Below are 7,890 nucleotides of genomic sequence, written 5' to 3' on the forward strand. Positions count from 1 at the left end.
AAAATACAGTTTAATCCCTTCAAGCAAACAGTTTATTAAACGCGTTAAAAAATGCAGTTCAACATGAGGCCGGGCGACTAGGCCAAGACCTGCGCTAAGTTAAAGCTTTCAATTAATAAAGCTAACACTTAATATATAACTCAAAATGTGATGTATTACTACATTTGTAAAACATATGCTCAATATTTCATTTTTAATATAGCATTAGTATTACATTTCGTGTACATTGGCAAACACTTCTAGTGGGCACATTTCAAATGCGTGCATTATTTGCCCTACGTTATTCCAATTTCTATGCAATCTCAACACTCAGTATACATGAATATTCATTAATAATTCTTGTTAAAACTCCTGAACTAGCAGCACAATGGCTCCAGATGACAAACAAGCATTTGCCGCGGTAATAGATCTTGCCTATGTGGGATCTATTGGTGTTGTGAATTTATTTTAGTTATATAGTACAGCTGCACGGCGTCAGTGCAGCATGGCTGAATGTAAAAAAAAAAAGTGATATGAAGTAATTAATGCTGGCTGTGTCGTACAACTTTTTTCTTTACTTTCAACCATTTTGCAACATGGCTAAAACATTGGCAAATCCAGTAGATCTCACAGAGGTGAGACCTATTGGCTTTGTCAATGCTTGTGTTCCTTACAGATAATGAACTGTAATTCCTGTAATATAGCACAGTGAGCTATGAAGGAAGTGACTCCTACACCTTGTAACCCTCACTGTTTTATGCAGCAATCATCGTGTACATTGATTTACATACTGCAGGATTTATTGTCAAAGTACACGGCTGTGTGTAAAGGTGGTTGATGCTGAAATATTTTACACACTCCCCGAGCAGCCCGTGTACATTGTACAGCTGCCCTTTGAGTGGGTGAAATGATTTGCCCCAATCACACAAATTCTCAGTAACGAACTGAATGAAAACAAGACAAGCGTGAGGGGGGGCCCAGAACAAACCCTCCCCCTCTTCTGAGGCGGACCCACAGCTCAGATTGTGTTATAATTTACAACTGACACGTTTTGCTCCGCCCTGCAGACTTGGACAAGTTCTATTCCCAACCGTGTTCACACTCAGTTGATGATCAGTCCTGGAGACCGAGGGAGTCTCTCTTCCCACACACAAGACAGAAGTTTTTAGTGTCGGCTCCCAGCGCACTGTGCAGAGAGATGGGCAGGTGGTGTCCTTTGTGACATGTGCAGCACCTGTGATCCTCGACAACTCAGGGGGTATCGGCCGCACACACTGCCAGACGGAAACCTGAAATCTGAAAAACATCAGGACTTTTACAAGCAGTGCACACTGCAGGATACTCTCATTTCACTACTAAATAAAACTTTTAGTATTCCACGGAAGGTTCTATGGTGTAATGGTTAGCACTCTGGACTTTGAATCCAGCGATCCGAGTTCAAATCTCGGTAGAACCTGTTACGATTTTATTTATGTAACATACCTGACTAGACATGAAAATTATTATATATATACAAATATATATACAGTTGTAAATGAGCGTATTGCGACTTTCTGTCATTCATATCTTCGTTTTTCTATTATTTTTAATTTTTCAGTCCAGTAATAATTAAAAGCGAGCTAATATATTTTGCAAAGTTTACATCATCTTTGCGTGGCTTATCTTTTTTATTTGAATACATGAGTGATATCCATTAAAATTGTAGCGCAGAAGTATCATTCGTCACATATATTAATAATGGAGAAGAAGTTAGGATAGAGTTTTAAAAGTGTTTCCGCCCGGTTTCGAACCGGGGACCTTTCGCGTGTGAGGCGAACGTGATAACCACTACACTACGGAAACTAAACTGCACTGTCTTTTTGGGAGTTTTTCCATGATAATGGTATTGCACAGATGTACCCCTATTTTGTATTTTTTTAGGGTCTAATTAGCCTTTCTATGTCTATATTTACAAAATAAACGGACTCGATGATGATTCTCTCTCTGCCTATAGCAGCCTTTATGGAGCATCCCTGCTTAATTTTCTTACAAAAAATGAGCCTTTTTTCTGTTAAACTGTTTTTAATTCGCTGGTCTCTCCGATGCGCCACTCTTCAGTCTTTCATTACCCATTTTACAAACAGCCACAAAACAAACACGAGTGTAAACTTCACAGAGGTGTTTCCACCCCTCCAGAGGGCCTGTCTCAGCAATAGTGGCTGTTCACGTGTCTCTTTAAAACCCCTCTTGGCCTCTCTCTTCTCCTTGCATCCGGCAGACCTTTGGCTCATACTGTTTTTGACACCAGAAAGCCCATAGACAGCAACTGGACAATATCATTTCCGGCTGTTGACGGGCTTTGTTCTCTGTGGAGTTAAACTTGTCACACACACTTCATGGCTTCTTAACACCTCCAGGCCGCTCTGTCCGGATCTGTTGTGTGCAGAGAGGATGGGCTGTCATTGGGGGGTCTCCAGGGGTTGCAGCTGCGACCCCTAGCTTACCTCCTGTGCCCCCAGCACTGTGTTTGCGACCCCTGGGCTGAAAAGAAAGCAACATACTTGAAAAAACAAATATTTAGTGTTGAAAGTGGAGCAGACGACAGTGAAAAGCGTCTCTGTGACCCTAAAAACGTGAGGAGAGATGACATACAAGAAAGAGGGGGTGGGATAGAGAGGGGGTGAAGGGAAAGACCATGAGAGGAAAATAACTAACTGTTGAGCAGTAAGGAGGCGCTACAGAGAGACACGTGATATCTTGTGAGACAAGACAGCTGTGTGAGTGTGTGTGAGGGAGACGGGGGGATTAAAGAGAGTCAGAGACAGGTGACCGGTGTGAGAGGGATATAGACAGGTGTGAAAGGGAATGAGACAGGTGAGAGCGACAGGTGACAGACACATAGTGCCTGATTTAAGAAACGTGGCGCTGTATCCAATGCATTCAATGTAGCGCCACTTTTCTTGCGCCCCTTAGCGCCCCCTAACGCCACCATGTGTGCACCTTATTTAACATACGGCGCACCATGGCAGTAGTTAGAGAACTAGAGTCAAACATTTTGACGTTAGTTTGGCGCTTTGCAGGATTAGTGTCAAAAATGTTGACACTAAACCTGCAAAGCACATTGAGTCCCACTGAAAACAGTGGTGTGCCTCCTTTTAACGCCTGCTCTGTGCAGCCATTAAAAATGCCGTTATAAATGGAAGAAATAGATCTTTTAGATTTCATGACACCATTTTTTTGGCCCCCTAACCGGGGAACACCCCACTTGCATACATTATGCCTGGCGCAGGTATAATGTGGCACAAGGGGTTACAAAGTGGTGCAATGCATGCATTGCGCCAGTTTGTAAATATGGCGCGGGGAAAAGGCCACCTTAGCTCCGCCTTATCGTAAACAAAATGATGGTAAAGGGGGTGCTAATGTGGCGCATGCGGCTCTTAAATCTGCCCCGTAGACAGGTGACAAAGAGCCAGACGAGAGTCAGCGAGAGGGAACCCTGGTGAGAGGAGATGACGGTGTGAGACCTGTGATAAAGGAAGAGACCGATGAGAAAGAGATAGCTGAGAGAGACAGGAAGAGATGCAAATGACAGGTGTCAGAAAAGTAAAGTGCTACAGGGACAGCTTGGGATAAACAACAGAGAGGCCGAGGGAAGCAGGTGCATCTTGTCAGGAGGATGAAGCTCACAGATGGACAGTTCAGAGAAGTGGTGTGAGAAATGGGAATGTTGGCTGTGGGGGTGAAACCCAACTCAAGCAACAACCACAGTCTTTGTCAGGGTGAACCACAAACATTCACAAAATTAACCTGTGCTTAACCCTCAAGTAGCTTAGCACAAGAGCAGTCAGGCTTAGATTACAAGCAATGTGTAAAGTATTTGTGCATAAAGGGATAAGACAACACAAGGAAAATCCCACACCTACTTAGAAAAAACAGACTAGATTTCAATAAATTATTTGACACCAAAACAACAAAAATGTAATTATTAGAACTGGATATATGTAATTTCATAGATTTCAGGTGAATATAGTGCCTAAAAGCACACAGTGCCACTTATGGTTATCTCGTCATGTGAGACTAGGTGAAAGAGAGAAGTTCAGACCAACAGCGATGGAGCGTGGTCTGGATACAGGGACCAGGTTTGTTCCAATGAAAATGTTACTTTCTAAACTCCAGAGCAAATACTGTAGTTCTATTCCTGGTGGAGTAGGTCACAAGGAGCAGGGAGAGCGTCTTTGATGGTTGTTGCTGTAGCACGAAGAGCAGCACGGGCATTTAGGACAGTAGTTGCTGTAGCACAAAACTCCTGTTGGGTGTCATGGAGGGTCGTTTCTGGATCTTGGCTCACATGGACTCGTTAGCAAAGAGCCAAAAACATTTTGATTAAGAGGAGTGCCGTGGGAGGCTGGCCTGGATTGTAGTGGGTACCAATGGTACTTACACCTTGTGCCAGGTCCAGTTATCCCTTATTAGTAGAGTGTAGTCGTGTTCTAGCAGCTTAGGCTGGTAGTGGTAGCTTTAGCAGATCAGCTTAGGCTGAACTAGGAGCCTACTATACCACTTATATCATATAGCACTATATCATAAGAAAGACAGTACTCAGAGTTACTAAAATTAAAGGTACTTTGTTTTAGTGACAATGTGCCAATAATATCTCAGAGGACATACTCCTTCAGGAGGTAAGTAAAATACACAAAATATACACAGAAAACCAAATCAGGTAAGTAACACAGTCAGAAAGTAGTGCAAACACTGTAGAATACAGTAGGATGCAATAGGCCTAGTAGCAACACAAACCATACACTAAGAAAGTGGAATGCGAACCATGAATGGACCCCTAGGCTAGTGTAGTGTGTAGAGGGTCGCTGGGAGTGTAAGAAAACACTAAGGGTGTCCAAGGTACCGCACCCAAGACCCTGGAAAGTAGGAGTAAAGTACTACTATTTCTCCAGAAACAAACTAAAGTAGTGATAAAGGATTTTGCAAAGACCACAACAGACTGCAAAGCACTGAAGATGGATTCCTGGACCTGAGGAGCTGCAACGGAAGGGGACCAAGTCCAAGAGTCTCGAAAGTGTCCAGGGGGGGCCAGGAGCCCACTAAACCCCAGATGAAGGTGAAAAATGGCTGCCTCTGGGTGGAAGAAGCTGAAGATTCTGCAACAACAAAAGGTGGTAGGATCTTCTCCTTCATGCAGAAGATGTCGCACAGCGTGCTGGAGGATGCAGACTTGTTCCCTTGGCAAAATACCACAAACAAGCGGTGCTAGCTGAAAGAGTTGCAGTTAGAGAAAAAAAGGGTGTTGCCCGGGCCCAGGAACGACCAGGATGTCGCCACTTGGGAGAGGAGACAGAGGGGGCCCTCAGCAACGTACAGAGTCCACGGACAAGAAGGTACAACCCGCAAAAGTCCTTGAACATGGGTTCAAGAAGTCTGAACGCAGCGGTCATCTAAACACTGCAAAAGGAGGTCCCACGACACCGGAGATGAACTCAGGGAGCTGAGCATCACAGGACAGAGTGCTGGGGACCTAGGCTCAGCTGTGCATGCAGGATTTCTTGTCACGACTTACTCGCTGCTTTAACCTGGAGTGCGCAGAACGAGTGGCGAGGATATTGTTCCTGAATGTTCAGCCTTGGCCCAGGTAGGGGCGACTCTTTCTGGTAGCCACGGTGCTGCAGGCAATGGAAACGTCAAGAGCAGGCCGTGTCCTTCAGAAGTAGTGCCAGAGGGAAAAAAACCCTGAAAGGGGAAAACACCTCTAAAAAGGAAAGGTTCCTGAAAATGGAGCAAATTAATAGGTAAATACAAGAGCAAAAGTACAGGAAAAACACTGGAACAGACGTTAGCCAGTATCGAATACGAGGAAGCAGGAGCGAAGACACCATCCAAACAGAAAGTGTTGCAGCGCAAGGAGAGAAAGAATCACAGCCCTTAAATACCAACAAACAGGAAGCGACCAACAGGAAGTACAAGGACACCATCTTAGATAGGGACTAGGAGCCATAGAGAGCAGGGAACAAAGGCATGCTGGGAAGAGAGGGGTAATATGGGAAAAGGGAGAAAACATGAAGGAAGGCACAATGAAAGACAGGAAAAGAAGAAGAGAAGAAGAACAGGTGAGTGGGGGAGGTCAGACCTGCCTGGAAGCGTGTCACGCTCAGAAATAACGAGGCCCCATTCCCAATTTTGGGCCTCGTAATGTACACAGCAGGCTGGGGGCGCGACGCATCTTCAGACCGCATGCCACTACCCATGTTGAATGTTCGGCTCGTGCCGCATGTGGCGGCGCGACAGTAGGTCCCCTCCCCGAAGGTCCAGTTTTGTGCGGAAACAAGCGGTGAAAATGACGAATCAGAAGAGGGGCGTGAACAGAAGATGCATCTTCCCAAGAGCATTCACTAAGAGGGTAACCCTTCCAATGAATCAGATACTGAAGACGTTTGTGAAAGATACGAGAGTCACAAATTTCTTGTACCTCATATTCCGGTACATCATTCACTAACAAAGGAGTAGGACAAGGAAACTGTCAAGAGTAAGGATCAGGTACATAGGGTTTGAGCTGGGAAACATGAAAGACCGGATGAATCCTCCAGGTACGAGGCAAGTGAAGACGGACAGTGACAGGATTAATCAGCTGAAGAATACGGAAAGGAACTAAGTAACGAGGTGTGAACTTATTCTGAGAAAGGCGCAAAGGCAAACATTTTGAAGAAAGCCAGACTTTATCCTGGAGGTGATATACTGGAGCATCCCTACGCTTCTTATCTGCTATTCTCTTCTTGTATCTCTTAGTGTTCAGCAAGTTAGATCGAATCAATCTATGGATCTGTAAAAGTCGTCTGGAAAATGAAGTGACTGCAGGAAGAGAAGAGGTAGACTGAGGAGTAGTAGGAAAAGAGGTAGGATGATAGCCATAAGAACAGAAAAAGGGGGTGACCTTGGAGGCACTATGGACAGTGTTATTGTAAGAGAATTCAGCGATAGGGAGGTAAGTGTTCCAGTTGCTCTGGGTAGAATTACAAAAGCAGCGAAGGTACTGCTCCAATCCTTGGTTGAGACGCTCGGTCTGTCCATTGGTTTGGGGATGGAAACCAGACGATAGTGCTATATTGATATTCAGTATCCTACAGAAATGTTTCCAAAACCGGGAGATGTACTGAGGTCCCCTGTCAGATACAATGCTGTGTGGGAGTCCATGGAGATGGAAAATATGATGGATAAATATCTGACTTAGTTCTTGAGAGGTAGGTAATTTTTTCAGGGCAGTGAAGTGATCCATCTTTGTAAATGAATCTATTGTGACCATGATAACCCCGTTTCCTGCTGATGGAGGTAGTGAACTCATGAAATCAGTAGAAATGGTGTGCCAGGGAGCCGGTGGAACAGGTAAGGGTTGTAGAAATCCCGCAGGTCTGGTACGGGGTATTTTTACTTGGGCACATATGGGACAAGCCTGAAAGTATCTTTCGACATCCAATTTCCAGGTAGGCCACCAGAAAGACCGCGAGAGCAGTTCCTGCGTGGCCTTGATGCCTCTATGACCAGCAACCGGAGAATCATGGCACATTTGTAGCGCCTTTTCTCTTACTCCGTTAGTAGGGAGGAACAACAGGTTCTTATAATAATAATACCCCTTCTGTTTGCGTATTAGGGGGTTTAGGTTCTTTAACACTTGATCAGGCTGGCTGGAATATTCCAGTTGTACCTCATCTAGGAAAGATTGAGCTACACCGATGATTTTACTGAGCTCAAGTAGGTATTGTGATGGGGTAGGAGTACAATCTGAATAACGGCGAGACAGAGCATCGGCCAGTATGTTTTGGGATCCAGGAATATAGGTGGCATAAAAGTCATACTGACTGAAGAAAAAGGCCCAACGAGTCTGACGACGGTTCTGGCATAGAAAATTACGTACACACTGTAGGTTAC

The 7,890-nt window shown here is 44.7% G+C and overlaps 2 non-coding genes across 2 annotated transcripts; one reads left to right on the forward strand and one right to left on the reverse strand.

Annotated features, from left to right (window-relative positions):
- The first annotated feature begins 1,363 nt into the window (after positions 1-1,363).
- TRNAQ-UUG (transfer RNA glutamine (anticodon UUG)) lies at positions 1,364-1,435 on the forward strand. Its single transcript has one exon. It is a non-coding gene; the product is annotated as a tRNA-Gln (tRNA).
- A 313-nt stretch (positions 1,436-1,748) lies between these two features.
- TRNAV-CAC (transfer RNA valine (anticodon CAC)) lies at positions 1,749-1,821 on the reverse strand. The gene has a single exon. It is a non-coding gene; the product is annotated as a tRNA-Val (tRNA).
- Positions 1,822-7,890: the final 6,069 nt, after the last annotated feature.

This window comes from Pleurodeles waltl, chromosome 4_2 (assembly GCF_031143425.1).
Source record: "Pleurodeles waltl isolate 20211129_DDA chromosome 4_2, aPleWal1.hap1.20221129, whole genome shotgun sequence".
NCBI classification, from domain to species: domain Eukaryota; kingdom Metazoa; phylum Chordata; class Amphibia; order Caudata; family Salamandridae; genus Pleurodeles; species Pleurodeles waltl.